Below are 19935 nucleotides of genomic sequence, written 5' to 3' on the forward strand. Positions count from 1 at the left end.
CTGCTTGGTCACAAAATTGTGGGCCAAATTGTGAACTATGAGAGAGGAGCACAAACCCCAAACCTTGCCCTGGCTTGCTCCTACCCTGGCTGGATGCACAGCTGGATGTTAGGCCACATCCCAAGCACAAGGAAATGTTCAAGTCCATAAAATGTTTGTCACCAGAGATGTGTTTAGGAGGATGTGAACCCCCAAGTGAAGGTTTGGTGCTGGTCTAAATTGTGTAGAGCAGCACGTGAGCTGTGTAAAAAGCACAATGTTCAAGCTGCTTACATCCAAGAACTCCAGATGCTGATAATAAGCAAATTAGACTCTTAGAGTGTTTTTTTAATGGCCCATGATGTTTCCAATGGCATTTTGTGTTTCAGACTTCCTTGGTAGGGCAGTGGTAGGATCTAGAAATATCTGAGGCATCAACAGTGTCTCTGTCTGTCTCCCTTTTCCCATCCAAAGATAATAAGAGCTGCAGGGCTGGCCCTTCCCCCAAAGCTGCAGGGCTTGTGTTGCTTTTCCTTGCATATTTTGGCAGGGAAAAAATAGCCTTGAAGTGTGGTAAAAGACAGAAATATGCTGGAGCATCAGGAATCCAACCAGCCTCTTTGAGGATGGAGAAAAAGAACAGAAAGAATTTTTTTTTTCCTTCCTTTCTAAAGGCGTTACGAGCAAAGCTGTTGGGTTTGGGGATGGAGGATCATAAAGCACTTTCCTGATCCGGAAAAATGATTCAAACTGACAGATTTCAAGAGGGAAACAAAACTGGAGAAAAGCTGATTTTTTTTTTTTTTTTAAGAACTGCTGCTTGCACAGCTTAAAAACAAAAACCTGCATTTGCTTTGCAGTTTTGCTGACATTATTTCTCAGGCTGTGCATGAGTGATCTGAAGGGAGTGGTAACTTCTTGACTATTCCATTGGTTTTTAGACCCATTTTTGCTGCATGGGATCGTTGGGGATTTTTTCCCTTTTGTGATCATTTACAGCAGGGTGGTGACTGTGCTGATGGGAGGAACTGGCTCTGCCCTAAGGGAGAGGGACCAGGAGCCTGGTTTTGGCTGTCAAGGTGTCCCAGGGGTTGAAAAGCCCAGTGGTAACTTCTTGACTATTCCATTGGTTTTTAGACCCATTTTTGCTGCATGTGATAGTTGGGTTTTTTCCCCTTTTGTGATCATTTACAGCAGCGTGGTCGCTGTGCTGATGGGGGGAACTGGCTGTGCCCTAAACCAGGAGCCTGGTTTTGGCTGTCAAGGTGTCCCAGGAGTTGAAAAGCCCTTGGGGGTATGAAATGCAGGATTTGTGGCATGTGCTGGTGCCAGGAATCTTTCAGCTTCTTGAACTGAAGGAAGAGGCAATTCCAAAGTGTGTGTAAGCGATGCTGGAGCTGATAGTGTCACTCAGCTGTGCCCAGGGAGGGTGTGGAGGCACCATTCATTGCCTGAGGTGGGTGCTCCTGTTTTGGGCTCAGTGTGGGTGTTTTATTGGCTGTCAGCAGCCTCCAGTGCCCCTGCCTGCTCCTGGGTAAGTCACTGATGCTCTGCCCTGGCTCCTGCAGCTCCCTGTGAGCCTGGCTCAGCTCCAGCAGGAGCCCTGGGCTCCAGCCTGGTGCAGCAGCACAGAGCTCAGCCCGGGGCAATAAGGAATGGACTGGCATGGTGGAGTCACTTTGTGTTGTTTATTGGACATTCTGGGGGTTTTTTCTACAACTGCATCTGTCGCTGTGACCCCAGAGTGGCTCCACTCAAGTGCAGGGATGAACGTCAGATCTTCAAGGGACCAGGAACTCCCTGTTCTCAACAGCAGCAGCTCTGATGTAAACCAGTGCTCTGTTAGGGTTTTTTTTGGAGGGGAGAAAGAGGCAGAGGAGAAATACATGATGTGTCAGTGATGTCTTAATGGGAAAAAAATGATTTCCAATTGCAAAGTGGAAGGAATCCTGTGCAGAGCATTCTGGGGCACTTCTTGCCCCTTCTCTCTCTCTCAGTTTCCCTGCAAATATTCCTGGTCCAGGTTTTCTCCCAGGCAGCACTGAATCGTGCCTGTCTGCCATTTGTCTTTCTGCAGAAGGATGTTTTTGCCAATTTTAAACCAGATCTTCAGTCTCTCAAAGCTGAGGTGGCTTCAGACGCCCACAGGTTTTGTTGGATTCTTTTTTTTCCCCCCTGGCATGCATGCTTCCAAAAATGAGTGGGAATCCTTCCAGAGATGAGCACTGTAACTCCAACTTTTGGAGAGCTTTTTTTTCCTACTTCTATACATATTTTCTCTCATTAGTGGTGGCAGAGAGCCTGCAGGTATTTATCACAGCATCAGCCATCCGCTTTCTCTGCAGCAGCTCCCAGCCTGTGCAAAATGCTGGGAAACTCAGGCAAAGTGTAGGATGTAAACACAGAACAGGGCAGATTAAATAAATCAAAATTAAGCAATCTCTATTGTTTAAAGCTTTTTTTTTTTTGTAAGAAAAGAATGAAAATGAGACTTCACATGATGACAACCTGTGTTAGTATAAAAACATACCACGATGAGTTGCTGTGCTTCATATTAAATATTCAAGTGCTGCTTGTTTGCTGCCAGAGTGTTTGAGTCACGCTCTTGGGGGAGGGAGTTTATAGCAAAGTATCTGTAAAGAGGTTATTCAAGTGCTAAGTTTTCCTCCTTTTGGGTTGAATTGATCAGTTCTGTTCCATGGCTGGTCCCTTAAAAGCAGAGAAAGTCATTGGGGCTGAGACAAGGACAGGGACCCCCCCAGGCTGGGGAAGAATCTGTTGCTGCTAAACTTGAGAGCAACCATAAGATAATAATAACAACAATAATAATAACAATAACAATTATTATTATTATTATTATTATTATTATTATTATTATTATTATTATTATTATTTTAAAGCACAATACAAACAAAATAAGCTTTGATGCCCTTTTTTTTCTCCATAAATATTCCGCAGTGCTGAAGCCACCTTGTCATTTCACTCTTCAGTTTCCACTTGAGCAAAGTTTAGCTCGTTGCTGCAGAAAATGAGCCTGTAGTAAATATAATGATTCATCATTCCTACTGTAGTGAAAAAGGGAGGTGGGGAATGTCTGTCAAGTTCTCCTGAAGTCCTTGAATCAAATGTGTAGGGATTTTTGAATAACCTCGGAGTTACCAAATAAAAACATTAATTTGTGTGTCAAGATGATATTTAATTGAAAAGCAACCAAAGGGACAGATTCATTTTTAGGCAACTAGCAAAAAAAAAAAAAAAAAAAAAAAAAGAAAGAAGTATAAATACAAAATAAGTTTAAACTAAAGTAATTGGAAATTAATTGAAATTTAATTTTAATTAGGTGCCTGAAATTGGATCGTCTGGATCCCTGGGGTTCCTATCTCTGTCTCTTCCCTTTTTTTTTTCCCCTCTGTAAGGCAAATGTCAATTAATATTTTAAAAGTGCTTTAAATAACTTCATGTCTGCAACCTATTGCAAGTCAGTGGGACTCAAGTGCTGAAAGGTTTGGGAGCCAGTGGGCAGTTGTAGTTACAGAATAGCTGCATGGGGAGGAAGCACTCAGGCTTTTGTGTGTCTGTGATGTATGGTTTTTCTTAAAAGCAGAAGGGAAAAGAACCTGATTTGCCTTTCTGCTTTGAAATATCACCTGGGCTGGTTTTCTCCTGGCTGCAGAGAAGAGGATATGGGTCAGACCTCTTAGAGAAGATCTGCTGTGTTTTTCTCTGAAGCTCTGGATGTCTGGAGATGCCCTGTCTCACTTTTCCTGGCATCTCCAGCTGCAGCAGTGCCTTCAGGCTGGGAAGTGGTGCAGGATCCATCCTTTGCTCTTGGGGGCTTGGTTCCATGGAATCACAGACTGGTTTGGCTTGGAAGGGACCCTAAAGACCATCTCATCCCACCCCCTGCCATGGGCAGGGACAATTTCCACTAGACCATGTCACTCAAAGCCCCATCCAGCCTAGCCTTGAGCACTTCCAGGGGTGTTTCCACCCTAGCAAGGATCTTCTTGGACACCTAGACAGGCTTTGCCTTTCCAAGGTGTCTTGCCAGGTGCTGCCTCTCCACGAACAGCTCCTGGGGCTGGAGGAGGTGCCTGAGCATTCTACTGAATCCTTCCTGGTCCAGGGAATTCAGGTGCCAAAACAGGCGCCCAAAACACCTCTTGAGGCGTTGTTGGCTTTCCTGGGAGGATGAGGATTCTGCCCTGGGGGATTTCACCATGGATCCTGCCCTTGACAAGTGAGGACACAGCTCATACCAGGCACTGGGCTGAAGGAGGGCTGAGGAATGTCCTCAGTCTAGACAGATGGCTCTGGCTCAGGAAGGAGGAGGTTTTTGGGAACAGCTCCCTCGGGGCAGGGCTCAGGTGCACCCAACCTCTGCTGTTTTCACAGCCAGGCCTGTGGGAGGCTCCTTCAGGCAGCCCAGCAGCAAGAGGGACCAAGATGCTCCAAAACCGAGAGGACCCAGGAAAAGGACCTGCACCTTTCCCACCCTCTGTTGCATGCCTGGCCTGAGTCCCTGTTGCATCCTTCCTGCTTGGGAATGCTGGCAGCATGTCCTGGCTGCTGGCCGAGGATGTGCCTTGGTGCTTTTGGACTCCAAGGTGCCTTTGCTGTGCTCAGCCACAGGAGTGGTGCCCAAAAGATGCATCTTTAACATAAGCGAGGAGCTGTCACTTGATGGCTTGAGCTGCAAACCTTCTTCTTGTGGCATAAAAAGCAGGAAGGGGTCAGGAAAGAAGGACAACAAGTTTTGTATCTGTGGGCTGCTCTGTGTGGCAGCTGTGTGTGTGTCACACGTGTGGCACACAGAGGGATGGGAACAGCGTGTGGAGGAGCCACTCCACGATCTCCTCCCATGAATTCTGTGGAGTTCCTCCTCCTGCCATGAGCTCCCAAGCTGATGCCATTTCCTTCCACCTCCGGGAGCTCCAGAGGAGAAGGGTTTTGCTCAGGAAGTCGGAGCAGCCGTGTTATTTATAGCAGAATTATTTGTTTGGACGTGAATAACCTCGGCGCTCGTTGGCAGCGAGCTGGAGGTCAGCTCCCCTGCCTGCTGCATTCCTGCACCTCTGCTGCCTGGGGAGACCCTCCTGGATCCCAGGGTGTTTTCCTGGGCTGGATCCCTTGCTCCCCATAGCTCTGCCCATCCTGGGGCACCCCTGCACCCTCCTGGGGGTGTATCCTCCATTCTGGATGTCCCACACCATCCCTGATGATCTCTGATGCTGGTGCATTAGCTGGCACATACCTCAGAAATCCTCTTTAAAAGCATCTCCCATTTGTGTTTCGGGTATTTTGTACCCTTAAAAAAGTGGATAGACCCCCATTTTTCAGCACAGGCCTATGCCAAAGACCCCAGCATACATTTAGCCACATCTTACTCATTTTGCTGGTTTCCCCATTTCAGCTCTGAAGTGAAATCATCCCTCAGCCTTTCACTAATGGAAACTTGGTTTTGGTGCCAAGATAGAGGCAGCAGAACCTGAAACTATTTTTCCAAAGCACTGGAAACATTGTGCAGCTCCAGCCACTGTAGGGGAGGCAGGATGGAAACAGCCACATCAGGTTGGTTACCTCTGATCCTGGTTTTCCAGAGATAAGGTTTGAGTCCCCTGCATTATTCTGCAAACAAAACAGGTTTGGTTGTCTCTTTGCTATAAGGATTTTTGTGTTTTAGCTGAAACATCTTATTTTGGCTGACTGAAGGACCCTCAGAAGATGAATGGGTTTCTTCTGCACACTTCCCCACACTCTTTTTCATTGTCAGAGCAATGTAAAGACTCCTTGGAGTAATGAGGAATCTAACTCCTCATGTTCCTTTTCTTTTTTCCTTTTGAAATCAGGAGAGAGGGCTCATTCCTCCTATTCAGCTGAGAGTCCACGTGAAATAAAATCTCCCAGAGTGCAGTGTAGGGTTGGGTAATATCACGTGTAACACGGACTTAGGCATCCTCTAACAGGCAAATGGAGAACAAAACATTTCTCTTTTTTTTTTTTTTTTTTTTTTTTTTTAAGAGATGCATGGTTTGTTTGTGAAAGTTTTGGAAAACCCTCTGGAGCTTCTTTGCATGTATATGCAATCCTCAGGCATACTTGTCTGACTGTCCTAGCTGCTCAGTTAAAGGTCAAACTCTTGGAGGTTTCCCAGCGTATATCGTCTACCGCGATTATTTTTTTCCATATTAAAAAAATACGAAATTTCTCAGTAATGTTTAATTATTTTCCAGTTTGTTTAAGCTCTTGTGGAAAGATCTGTGTTTGCACTGGTGAGCCAGAGCAGCGTGTCCCACTGGAGCTGCCTCCAGCACTGGGGAAGGGCTTTTTTTTTTTTTTTTTAGGTTTTTTTTTTTTTAATTCCTTAAACACGATTTGAATCTCAAGTGTGACGGTCTGATGAGGGGAAATACTGCACCAGAACATTTGCTTGTGGTTTTTGCTCTGCTCTCCCTCCCTTTCCCTGTGCGTGCCTGCAAGAGAGGGTTTGTGTGGAGGGAGGGAGGGGGAGGCACCAGCCAAAATTTTCCAGCAGGAGCTGCTGGGGCTTGGCACGCCCAATGCGCCGGCTCCTCGTTGGATGTTTAGAGGGAGGTGGAATAGCTCAAACTGGGCTAATTGGGGTTTCTCAACAGGAACAGCTCTTTCTGCTTCTCTTTTTTGGCTTTTCCTCTGACCCTCTCTCTCCTCGTCACCTCCAGCTGATGTGGAGCTTTCCTTGATCCCAAGTGGTTTTGTGTTTAGGACAGATGGTAGGATGGGGAAGGAGGTTCCTGTAGGAAAGGGGAGCACCAGCTCTGGGTGACCACCCCAAGGTGGATGGTACCACATGCAATTTGGCTTGGGCAGGATTAAAGGAAGGGCTGCTGATCTCATTGTCCCAAAGATTAATTGGAGCAAGGAGCAGAAGTTGAAGGAATGAACTTTCTAGGACTGACTCATCCACTTTGCTCCTCTCTGGCAGGGCAGGGTGGGTGGGGATGTCCCCAGAGGTGCTCCCACAGCGTGACGGTGTCCTTGGACATGGAGCAGTGGCTTCACCCCAGCTGTTTGGGTTTCCAGAGCTACGGGATCTGTAGTCAAGTTCTCTGCCCTTTGTCTCCAGCAAACTTTGAGGGGCACAGCATTATGCTGGGCTGTGTTTGTGGTTGGAATTGATGATCTCAAAAGTCTTTTCCAACCTGAATAATTCTATGACTCTATTGTACAGCTCTGGGAGAATCCAGGAAAGTCCCGTTCTGCTTTGAGGCATCAGTTTGGGGTCCAAGGGGAGGCAGAGTTTGCTGTCACGACCCTTTGGGTAGTGCAGGGTCACAGATCTCCCCTTGGCAGTTCCACGCCTGCTGCCTGTTCAAATTGGGCCATCTGTACCTAATTAGGGCAGGGTATTCTTCCAAGAAGCTCATTCTTGAATGAATGCTGTTGAAAAGTGTGTTCCTTATAGAAGTACTCATTGTAGGTCCTCCCAGGCCATTCCTGGGAAGAGCCTCCAATGAGCGATACCCCATCACCCATCCATTTATTTAATCCTCATTTTCATTCCCTTACCCACTGGGCTATCCCAGCTCTCCCAGCCCCCCTCCTTAAATACCAAAAGAATGAAAACATCAGCTCTCCCCCATGCCCGATTTCTGTGGCTGTGCTGTATAACTGGACAGCAGTGATGTACCCCAGCCCAATTTCTGTGGCTGTGCTGTTTAACTGGACAGCAGTGATGTACCCCAGCCCAATTTCTGTGGCTGTGCTGTTTAACTGGACAGCAGTGATGTACCCCAGCCCAGTTTCTGTGACTGTGCTGTGTAACTGGACAGCAGTGATGTACCCCAGCCCAGTTTCTGTGGCTGTGCTGTATAACTGGACAGCAGTGATGTACCCCAGCCCAATTTCTGTGGCTGTGCTGTATAACTGGACAGCAGTGACGTACCCCAGCCCAGTTTCTGTGGCTGTGCTGTTTAACTGGACAGCAGTGATGTACCCCAGTCCGATTTCCATGGCTGTGCTGTTTAACTGGACAGCAGTGATGTACCCCAGCCCAGTTTCTGTGGCTGTGCTGTATAACTGGACAGCAGTGATGTACCCCAGCCCGATTTCTGTGGCTGTGCTGTTTAACTGGACAGCAGTGATGTACCCGCCAAGGAATGCCAGGAACCGCTGCCGTCCGTCCGTCCGTCCGGGATCTTCTCCCGGCCCACGGAAACTCCGCATTCTTGGGCCAGCTTGCGGCACGCCAGCGCATTCCTGCTCCATGAGGTGGAAGCAATCCTGGTAGTGTGAGCTGTGATTTCTGTGGCTGGGGTGGGGAAGCGCCGCTTTAAAAAGCCTCTTAATTATATTCTTTCTCGGCAACGCAGCAGCGCCGTTTTTAGCCCATTACGAACGCCGCGATTTCTCTCTTAAATCAGCCCGTTTGCTGATTGACCCAGTTCTGCTTCTTTTACTTCTTTTGCCATTACAAAATGTTCTATTTTCAGGCACTTGAAGGAGAAGGAGGGGGGGTAGAAGGAGCCCAGCCCTGTTTCATCCCCGTCTCCTCGCTCGCCTGTGGATGGCGGCGTTCAGTTCCTCACAAGTCCCTGCACAGCCTGGTTGTAGCTGCTGCTTTGGACTTCTCCCTAATTCCCTAATTCCCTGTGCTGGCAGGACGTGCCCTAAACTGTTCTGGTGCTGCATCCATCCCTTGCTAGCACCCAGGGTCACAGCTGAAGGGTTGTGGTGGTTTTGCATGGGAGGCAAAACCTCACCCACTGGGCAGGACAAAACAGGGAGCTGGGATGGGGAGGAGATGTGGGGGTGCTCGTGGAGGCCACGAGGGGCTATGCAAAACCCTCCATCAAAGGAGAGGAGATAAATTGAATTTGCCACGTGGGTGTCATGGTGGAAGTGAGGTTTTCACCTCTCTTTGTGAATTTCTCTGCAAACATCTTTTTCTGGCAAGCATTCGAACGAGCTGCCCATGGCAGTGGTGGAGTCCCCGTCCCTGGAGGGATTTAAAAGCCACGTGGATGTGGCACTTGGGGACATGGGTTAGTGGTGGGCTTGGGAATTCTAGGGGAATGGTTGCCCTCAATCTTAGAGGGCTTTTCCAACCTAAATGATTCTGTTAATCATCATGCCCTCAGCAGGGAAGGATGGGAGTGCTCTTCCTTCCACATCTTGTAATAAATCCCCCTGCAGCAAACCCAGGCTTAGGAAAGATGTGGCTGCAGGTTAGGAGAGGACCAGCTGCTAGAGACAGTAATCTGGAGAGTGACAGACCTGCTGGGTTTGTGATCAATACCATGGGTGCTGTTTATCATAATTCCTCCCCTTACCCTTAGACCTGTGAGTCCCAGCCCTGCTGTGCACAGCAGCTATTCACCCTCATTTAAATGCTGATGAATTTGAATGGAAAGTTGCTTGGTCTGGTTTGCATCTTAAGCAGCTGTTCCTTGGAGGAAGATGTAAGATGTGGCCTTTACCAAAGATGTGGGAGGTCCAGGTCTCTTTGGACAGGGAGAGCACAGCGAATAAAAGATGTGCTGCCCAGGGGATAAATCTGTGTTAGTCCCTGTTAGCAGGTAGTGCTCAGGGAGAAATGCTTGTGGCAGCCTGTGTTCAGGGGAATGATTAAGGAAACTCAGTCATTTCATTTATCCAGGAGGCCACAAGGAATTGATCCATCCATGTATAAATACCCACGTGGGTGCTCTCAGAGGAGGGCTGTCGCTGGTTTTGGAAACTCAGAGGGTTGGAAATGGATGCTGGAGGTGTTCAGGCTGGAGATGGGGTTTGGGTTTTTAGCCTGTGGTGTGATTAACCCTTGCAGCAGCTTATGAGGGACTTGGGTGAACTCTGCATGGGGTTTAATTGGGGAATGTCAGCTTCCCTCAGGGTCCCTGGTGGAGATGCTGCAGGCCAGGGTGCAGGGCTCCCCAAATGTACAATTCTCTTTCCTCCTCTAATTCAGTTGGAGTAAATGACCACAGTCCAGCCCCTCCTAAGCCTGGCATTGATGAATCTGTGAATAGTCTCATAGTGGGGGTTTTTGGTGGGTTTATTTTCATATCTCTGTCTCTCCCAGACCTGCTGTGTTTCTTCCCTGGGCTCCAGCCTTGTCTCAGAATGCACATTCTGAAAATACCAATCCCTTTTCAGGGGGAAGACAGGATGTTCCAGCCTCCTGGCAGGCCCTTAGGTTACCTGGCAGTGGCTGTGATCTCTCTTCACTTCCTCCCTATGAAGTTCCCTTTATGCAGAGCCTGGAGGGACCTTTCTTGGCTCTCTGAACTCAGCTGTGTGCATTCCAGGCAGGTCTCACTGTTTTCCCAAGCAGATCAATAACTGGGCTTCCAATAGAGGTTTGATCCCTTCAGCCAGGGAAGACACTCAGAGTAAAAAAATGTCACAGAAATCATAAAATCATCACAGAAATCACAGAAATCATAAAATCACTAATCATGATTTAGGTTGGAAAAAACCTCCAAGACTATGAAGTCCAACCATTCCCTCAGCACTGCCAAGGCCACCACTAAATCTTGTCCCCAGGTGCCACAGCCACACAGCAGTGATGCCCAAGGAGCCTGTCCCAGTGCTGGTCCTGGCAGCAGCAGGCTCACCTGGTGCTGCTGGCACCACCATCATTCCCCAGGGATTGCCATTCCCTAGAGATTGCCCCATGTGGGTGATGGTTGGAGCCAAGCACGCAGGCTCCTCTTGCAGGGTTAATCTTTCAAAGTTGCAGCCTTTGGGAGGTGTGAAAAGATAAAACAAAGAAAATCCTGTCAGGATGGCTCCATCCATCCCCCCTTCCTGGGCTATTCCTGGCCTTGTGATACCAGGGTGTATTTTTAGAGCTGTGGTCATGTGTTTGCTGTATCTGATGTGCTCCTGTCCCTCCTGCCCCCTGGGATAGATAATCACACAGGGGTGTGGGCTTCACTGACGGGTTCCTGTCTCTGCTCATGCATAGCTGGTTTAAAGAAAGTTTAGAAATAAAACCTTAAAGGTCCTTTAGCAACCTGTTGGGTTTTTATGAAGACAGAAAAATCCCATTTGTAATAATGCATCCTGCAGTAATGTCGTGTAACCATACAGTTCAATACCTGCTCTTGGTCTTCAGAACAATCTTTTCTTGCAAAACCAGTGTATTTATTCAAATACATACCTGTAGATTCATAGTTTAGGTTAGAAAAGACCTTAAAGATCATCAAGACCAACTGCTGCCTTAGGCAACCAACACTCTGTAAAATACCTTTAGGTCACAAGTTGTCAACTGTTTCCTGTGCATATGGGGGTTTAGAAAACTGGAAAACAGGTCCTTCAGCTATTGAAAGGAATGTAAATTGTGCAGCTTTCCCAGCTCAGAAAGGATCTTGGTACCCAAATTTGAATAGGTCAAATATCCAAAAAGGTAACATTCTAAAATATTATGTGCATATGTGTGTATATATATATATGTGTATATATATATGTATATGTATATGTATATATATATATGTGTATGTATATATGTGTGTGTATATATGTATATATGTATATATGTATATGTATATATGTATGCCCTGATTCCTCTCTTATTGAATACATTTAATCACTGGGATGGACACCCTTTTTTCTCCATGCAGAGTCTTACCTGCAGCTGCTCTCTTACCTGTGCACACATGGAGATCTTTAGGGCCAGGGCAGTGAGATACAATAAGCATGTCAATACAGTGGCTATAAACCAGAATTAATCTGCTCAGAGTGATGGAAAATCATTCACAAATCACTGGGGGATCACACATTGCTGCCCTAGACAGGCTTCCTATATGCCAGACAGACAGACAGACAGACAGACAGGAGTAGGACATTTGCTCAGGAATAAGAAATGGAAAGCCAGCACCCCAGCCTTTGAGTTCTAGTTCCTCTAAATCACATTCATATTGACTTGTTTAAAATATGATGCAGGCAAAATCTGTTTCTCAAGAGTGACTTATGCTGGAGTCAAAAAACAGAAAGCAAATTTTGTCTGCCAGCCAAGGAAAACTTGGATTGGCTATTAAACCCAGGATTTTGTTGGCTAGCATTGTATCTGATTACATGAAAGTGTGGGAGCTAATGCTTTCTAAAGCTATTTTTCCAGCCCTTCAGGTGCTCAGAGGTATCACCTACTGTAGCTGTGAGCTCCCCTCCCCACCAGCCCTGCCCCTTCCAGTCAAACCCTCCTGCCTTGAGAAGCTCAGGAAAAGCACTTTTTTGTCCTGCTTGTTTGTTTTTAAGTAAACATTGCTGTCTGTGTTGTTCTAGACAAGAGCTCTTTAAAACAATTTCGCTGAACTGCAGAGAAGGGGGAGAAACCTGTTGACTGTAAACTTCCAGCTGGCTCCATGTGCCAGAGGTGAGAAAGTGTCCCAGCATGTGGGAATTACCCTGGTCTTGCTGAGCAGGAGGGAGCTGGAGCCAGAGCTGGAGTCACAGTCCAGCCAAGGGGGATCTCTGTGTGGAGTGGAGCTCAGCTTCACCTTTGCAGAAGATCCATGGGAAGGTGATCAGGGATTGTTTAGCTTGGAGAAGGTGCCAGGGAGACCTTGGAGCCCCTTGCAATGCCTAAAGGAGCTCCAAGAGAGCTGCAGAGGGACTTGGACAAGGAATGGAGGGACAGGACACAGGGAATGGCTTCCCACTGACAGATGGCAGGGATAGATGGGATTTTGGGAATAAAATCTTCACTGTGAAGGTGGGGAGGCCCTGGCACAGGGTGCCCAGAGAAGCTGTGGCTGCCCCTGGATCCCTGGACCTGCTTCAGGCCAGGTTGGACAGGGCTTGGAGCAGCCTGGGATAGTGGAAAGTGTCCCTGCCATGGCAGGGGTTGGAATGAAATTATCCTCAAGATCTTTTCCAATCCAAGCCCTTCTGTGACTCTGTGATCCAGCCCTTCCTTTCTTTGGAGGGGCAGCATCAGTTGATGTGTGCAGGAGCCTCAGGAAGAACAAATGATGGAAATGTCCCTTGAACTGGTTAACTTTGAGTTTTCTGAATGAGTGTTTTTATCTTTATATTGTTTAAAAAGGTACTGAAAATATCTCCTGGAAAGAGCATTGAGGTGACCTCTCTCTTTCTGCACTGGTGGTGTTGGCCTGTCTGGACACATTTGTCTTCTCTGCTCTTAAACTTGTCCTCTGAAAAAGATTGTCCTGCCTCCTTGGTCCAGAGCTTGGGTGCCCTTATTGCAAATAAATTTCCCCTGATGTATAAAAATAATGCTCCTTCCACCACTTTGCACTGAGCCCTCATTTTCTGGAAGCCAACTTGCCCTTGCAAGAGCAGAGAAAGTCCCTGGGAGCCCTGGTGTGTGCAGGACACCTGGGGCAGTGGGTGGGAGAGTGAGGGAGCTGCACTCCCCTGCCTGAATTGGAAATAATTCTGTGGGAGCTCTGAATTTCACTCCCATAATAAAACATGGGAGTGAAATTCAGCCTTGCTCTCCTGTGTGATAGCACATCTGGCATCAGGGAGGTCTGGGCTGAAGCACAGCTTTTGTTTTGCTGCAGTGTTGCAGGGAGGATGATGAAGATCCATGGGGGTCACCAGTGTTCACATGGCTGAGATGGTGATAGCTGGGAGGATTAGCAAAGTTTGGGTTGATACTATGAACATGCTGTTTATTTTGGGAAATTCAGCAGCAAGCTGAAATGTTTGATTATCTAGTTTATCCCCTGGGCTAGGATTTGTTGATGGAATACAGGTTTCATCAAGGAGATGCTACAGGCAAAACCTGAGATCAAAAGCAAGTTCCTGAGTGCTGTTTGCTGAGGATCTGTGTTTTCATACAGTGACAGAGGTATTTGCTGCCTTCTTCCCTGCCTGCCCTCTGCCAGCACTGAGGGTTTCCTGGAGTTCAGAGTGTGCAGGTGATGAGATTCTCTGAGAATGGAGTGGGGTTGGTGGTGGTTTTCTCTTGGTGTGGTGAGTGTGGCCAGTGTTGAACCAGAGTCTGGTTTTGGGCAATGCAAGGCAGCATTGGCCAGCTCCAGAGCTCTGTGACCAGGAGGGATCTGTGTGTTCTGCTCCAGATCTCCAGAGCTCTGTGATCAGGGGGGATCTGTGTGTTCTGCTCCAGATCTCCAGAGCTCTCTGATCAGGTGGGATCTGTGTGTTCTGCTCCAGATCTCCAGAGCTCTCTGATCAGGAGGGATCTGTGTGTTCTGCCCTGTTCCAGATCTCCAGAGCTCTCTGATCAGGGTGGGATCTGTGTGTTCTGCTCCAGATCTCCAGAGCTCTCTGATCAGGAAGGATCTGTGTGTTCTGCCCTGCTCCAGATCTCCAGAGCTCTGTGATCAGGGTGGATCTGTGTGTTCTGCCCTGTTCCAGATCTCCAGAGCTCTCTGATCAGGAGGGATCTGTGTGTTCTGCACTGAGAGGGGAGCACTGACCTGGTGGTCTTGGCTTGGCCATTCCTAAAATTGTGATCAATCAGATGGGTCCTGCCTCCCCACATCAGCTCAAAGGGCACAGCACTATCAAAAGATAAATGGTTTTCAGGGTGTAGAGGATTGAGGCTCTGATTCAAATGTGCACTAAGGTTTCCTTTCCTGTTTTTGGCTGTTGGGTGAGGTCTGGGTGCTTGTTGGTGTTGCAGTGTCCTGGGAGTTGTTGCCCACAGCTTTGATCCCTGAACCCAGCTGCAATCACCTCCCCAGAGCTTGGGGTTTTTTTTGCTTTCCCTTTAAGGCCTCACCCCATGTACTGTGAAGGTGCCTGGGGCATGACAGTAGCCACAAAGCTTGTGAAACAGGCCAAGGAGAAATGACAAACATGTCCTTACTCAGCATCACACGTTGGCTGATCAGATGCTACTGCTCGTGTCAGCAGCCTCAGCTTCTCATAGAACTTTGGGGAAAATTGCCTGGCAAGATACCCAGAGAGTCCCCAGCATCAGCCTGGAGCAAAGGTCCCACATTGGAGAAGACATTGGTGGAGTCCCCATCCCTGGAGGGATTTGAAAGATGTGTGGATGTGGCACTTGAGGACAGGGTTTAAAGGTGGCCTTGTCAGTGCTGGGTTAATGGCAGGACTGAATGTTAAGGATCTTTTCAAACCTAAATGATCCTTTAGGAGGAGGCTGGAAGATAAACCCCAATGTGAAAGGCTGGGACACTTCTGGGGAGAGACAGTGTACAGGAGTCACAGCCCCATTCATCTGAATAATAAAGAGGATTATTGAAATATTATTAAACTGCCCTGGTCAGGAAAAGGAGGTGGGTCTGGGTCTCCTCATCCCACCTGGAGCAGCCCACTTTGGAGGGCACTGCTGTGGAAAGGCATTGCAAGAGTGCTCTGATGTTCCCAATGAATAATGCAGGAATGCTGAGCAAGCAGCACATCTATGGGAAGGATTTGGAAAGATGTTTTATCTTTAGAAGCAAGGACACTTCATTAATCTCCCTGAATAATGCCAAGCCATAAATTATATTGGTAATAGACACATCTACATAATGAAATGTACCTTCACTTGGTCTTTACATGAAAAGAGGCTGGAAGCAGCTGTGGTTTCAGGCAGCTCCATCATCTGTTAGAAACTGCTTGCTGAGAGTCAGGGATGGAAGGACCCAGCTGTGTCCAGAGCCACCTTTGTGTCCTGCCACATCATGGCTTGTGTCTCTTCCACAGCGTCATGGAAAAGGAAAACCAAACCAAAAAAAGGTTAAGAAAATGGCTGAGATTTGCAGGGAACTTGCCTTGCTTCCAGCATCCAAAAATATTAAAACCAGCAGCCTGTGAAGTCCAGACCACAACAGAATTTAGAGGCTGTGGTGCAAGTATCCAGGAAACTGGGTTTGTATGGTAAGGCCATGGGTCTGTAACCCAGTAATCCCCAGCACTGGGAGAGCTGGGAGTGGGTTTGCACTGCAGTGTGGTGAGTGGTTTGGCCAGGCTGGAGAAACAGACTTTTTATTTTAAGAGCTGGGGGGAAGAAAAACCTCCTTGAATGCAAGCTTTGCACAGGAGACAGCAGCTGCTGGGGCTTTGGGTACTTCTGATTCAATGGATTTACCCAGAAAGTGCCTCAAACAAAATTAAAGTAGCAGTGTTTCCAGAGGTTGTTTTGTTTTCATCCAACATTTGAATGTTGTTTTCCTCTCTCAAATCCCAAACCACGTTACTTTTGCATTCTTCTCCTGGAGTAGGTGGTTTCTGGACATGGCTGGAAGGCATGAGTTGCTGCAGGAGCAATTTTGGCTGATGAGCACCTGTGTTAACTTGAGCAGGGAGGCTTCCAGTCCCACCAGCAGTGAATTCCAGTGAAACACCAGTGGTGGGTGACACCTTGGCCAGCAATCCAGGGGAACTCCTGGATGTCACCCACCTGGAGGCAGCTCTGAGTCATGTGGAGATAATTCTGCACTGCCTCATTCCTTGCACTAGTGGTAGTTGGGCTGGTTTGGGTTCAGGGATGGTTTTTAAACCCAGTTCTCATTTGCCTGGTGTAGTAGAAAATCATTGGGATATGGAGCAGTGGGAGATGTCAACCTTGATGTCAAGGAGGACAGCAGGGCTGGAAGAGCTCTGACTTTGCCACTCATCTGCCACTAACAAAGTGTCCTGCCACACCCCCTAAAGGTGCAGGAAGCTTTAAATTCTGTCAAAATCACTTGAAAGAGAGGAAATGCCAGGCTGAGGATGAAGGGAAGGCTGGCAAGCTCCAGCCTTGCAGCTCCATGGCTTTTCCAGTGGGATCTGTCCATCTCTGCCAGCAAGGAGGAATCCCCACTGCTTGTGCTGAGCTCTTGGTGTGGTGGAGGAGCAGAGACACTTGGAAGTCATGCAGGGAGTGAAAGTCCTCTGGGATACTGGCAGAAAATGAATTCTATTCTGTTATATTTTACTCCACTCTGCCTTGTGTTCAGCATCCTGATCACACCCAGGTCGGTGTCAGTGGCACAGGCTGGCACTGTGTGACACAGAGGGGCAGGAGAGGGACAGCAGGAGTGCCAGCCCTGAGGCTCAGGCAGCTCCCTGGCAGCTGCACCCCAGGGAGAGCAGGGAGATGCTGCTCCCAGCCTTTGTGCTGCTGTCCTGGGAGCTGATCAGGTTTCACCCCAAAATAATTTCCTTCTGCAAACAGTGGTGTCTGTTGTAAGGCCTGAAAGCTGAGCATGGCCACACATTGGTTGCTTTATCAAGGCAGGAATTTACTGCATCTCTGATCTCTCCCCAAAAACTGTTTTCCAAGTTTTTCCCAGGGGTTTGTGGTGTGAGTGGGAAGCCAGGGCTTCTCACTACCTTTGCCAGCTCCTCCCTGTGCTGCTGGGAGCTGGTCCTGCTGAAGCTGGGACACTTTCATGCTCTGAACCAATTGTCAGCATCTGATGGAGAAGTGTTATTCTCTGGGAATCACACTCCTTCCTGCTGTGTTTCCATATGAACCCCTCAGTGTTTACTTTGCAGCTTTCCTTGTCACACACTGAGAGCTGCAGTTGCTGTCCTGTGTCTGTATGTGCATATTCCACAATGTGCAAGGTGGCAGGGCAGGGAATTTGTTCCTGGTGCCCAATTTTCTGCCTTGAACGAGTCCCTTGCTGCGTTGCTGCTTGTGAAGTGGCCCAGAAGAGGAGCAGAGGCTTTGCAAGCATTACCTGTGTGAGTGCCTGTTTTTTACAGATTGCCAGAGAGCTGCAGCCTCCAATTCCCCTCTGCTTGAGACATTTCCCTTCCAAATACCAGGAGGAGACACAGTGGGAAAGTGGAGGTGGCAGAGGATAACTCAGAGTTGTGTAAAACCCAAAATCCTGAATTTTCCCTTCACACCACACAAAGAGAGTTGGAAACCTGGAGTGTCTGAGCAATTGCAGGAATCCTTTTGAGCTGGGGGCTTCACTCTTCCTGTAGGGAGCTGAGATGTAAACCTCCCCCTGCCACAGAGGTTGAGTGGGATGATGCTGTTGCTGCATCATGACATGGAAAAGCCTTGCCCAGGCTCTTCTGTGTTGGATGGGTGCAGTTTGCACCTCTCCAGACAGGCTCTGAATTGCTGGAGGTATTCAGCAGTCGGGTGTTTCTGCAGGGTTTGCCTGCAGCAGAGCCCAGCTGCATGGAATTGCATGAGGATGGGATGGAATAGAATGGAATGGAATAGAATAGAATAGAATAGAATAGAATAGAATAGAATAGAATAGAATAGAATAGAATATTTCAGTTGGAAGGACAGGAAGGAATGGCTTTAAAGTAGAAGAGGTTTGGATTAGATAATAGGAAGAATTTCCTTCTAGTGATGGTGATGAGGCCTTGGCACAGGGTGCCCAGAGCAGCTGTGGTTGCCCTGGATCCCTGGCAGTGCCCAAGGCCAGGCTGGACAGGGCTTGGAGCAGCCTGGGACAGTGGAAGGTGTCCCTGCCATGGCAGGGGGGGGATGTTCATTAATGTCCCTTCCAACCCAAACCTGTGAATCTGTGATTTCGTGACCAAGTCAGTGGTCAAACACTGGGACAGGCTTTCCATAGAGGTGACTGATTCCCCAAACCTGTCAGTGTTGAAAAGGCAGCTGGACAATACCCTTAACAATATTCTTTTAATTTTTATCATCCCTGAACCGATCAGGCTGTTGGACCCCAGCCAGTGTTGTGTATCTCTCAGAATTTAGTGGATTTCTGCACATTTATTGCTGTGTTGCTGTCAGTTGGCTCAGAGCCACTTGAGGCTCCAATTAGCTGGAATCAGTAGCCTGGAGGGTGAGAGAGGGGTCGTCAGCTTCCAGAAATCCTGTCACTCCTGCTGTTCATCTCTTTGGAGTTGTGGAGGTTGAATCCTTCCCTGTGAGTAACTGCAATGTGTTGCTGCTCCTCAGAGGAAAGCAAGATGCAGGGAAGGGAATTTTCTTCTGCAGGGAGGTCTATTCCTCCCCTCCCTGCACAAAAATACAAGATTTTCGTTTTGTTGGAAGTTTCTTCCCAAATATTATTGAGTTTGGTCAAGAAAATGAAATCTCAAGTTCTCCTTGTGGCTTTTCTGATAGCTGAAAACAGACATTTTAGCCAGACGAGGGGAGGAGCATGATTTTGGTTTAGTGAAAACTTGAATTAGTTGGGAAAGCTTTTCATGTTTCAAGCACTAACAAGTGTCAAACTCATTATTGCTCAGAGCTGGGACAGGAGTTGAGTTCCCCAGCATATTTGTGGTGTCTTTGGTGGGCATCAGCAATTATGGGAGAGGACCCAGGCAGTGGGAATATGTAATTGCCAGGACCTGTGTTCTTTGTCCCTTAAGTTCAGTGTCCACATTTACCCATTTCATGTGTTCTCAGTGGAAAAGGATCATGGAAAAAAAAAACTGTGACTGGGCCACATCATTTTAGCCCCCCCCCAAAACGAATCTTTACAGCTCCTAGGATGTTTTTGTGAAATATCAATAAAAACTGGGCGAACAGTGGTTTTATTCTGAAGGAACAAAGTCACTCTTTGTCTCGAGGTCCTGCAGCACTTCGTGGGTACATGAGAAACAAAATGTGAGGCTGGTAATAAAGGAAGGACAAGCCAGCTGCTGCAGGCAGCAGTGCAGCACAGGGAATTCCACAGGGAAAGATGTATTTTAACCTTATGAGTGCTTGTATAGCTGGGAAAGACACAGGGAGTCAGCCAGTGCTGCTGCTCCGCTACAAGCTGGGGAGAGTCAGCTCTTTGTGTCGCTTTTTCATGGGGGTTCCCTAAAAAAAGAGGAGTTTCACTTTGCTTTGAATGTCTCAGCTGTAGATGCAGAGATTTTCCCGTCCTCCCTGAGTCAGCCCCAGCTCTCCCCTCCCTCCTCTTTGACGTTGGCATTTCAGGGCAGGATCAAAGCGGGTGAAATTAGGAAGTCTCCTCCTCGCAGTGACTCATCACTGCCTTTGGTCAAGTGCTTTGCTCTGGGCGATGTGAGCGGCAGAAAGGGGAGGGGAGGGAGGGGAGGGATGTCTGCATCCCCCGATTCCTCCTGGGAATTCACCCCAGCCTGGGGGTGAAGCTG

The 19935-nt window shown here is 47.9% G+C and overlaps 1 protein-coding gene across 6 annotated transcripts in view; it reads left to right on the forward strand.

Moving 5' to 3' along the window:
• The window catches only part of SAMD4A (sterile alpha motif domain containing 4A), a 103413-nt gene that overhangs the window by 25679 nt on the left and 57799 nt on the right, over window positions 1–19935 (forward strand). The gene's annotated exons all lie outside the window — the stretch shown is intronic.

This window comes from Agelaius tricolor, unplaced genomic scaffold (genome assembly GCF_023055355.1).
Source record: "Agelaius tricolor isolate 1412-34295 unplaced genomic scaffold, bAgeTri1.0.p SCAF_5, whole genome shotgun sequence".
NCBI lineage: Eukaryota > Metazoa > Chordata > Aves > Passeriformes > Icteridae > Agelaius > Agelaius tricolor.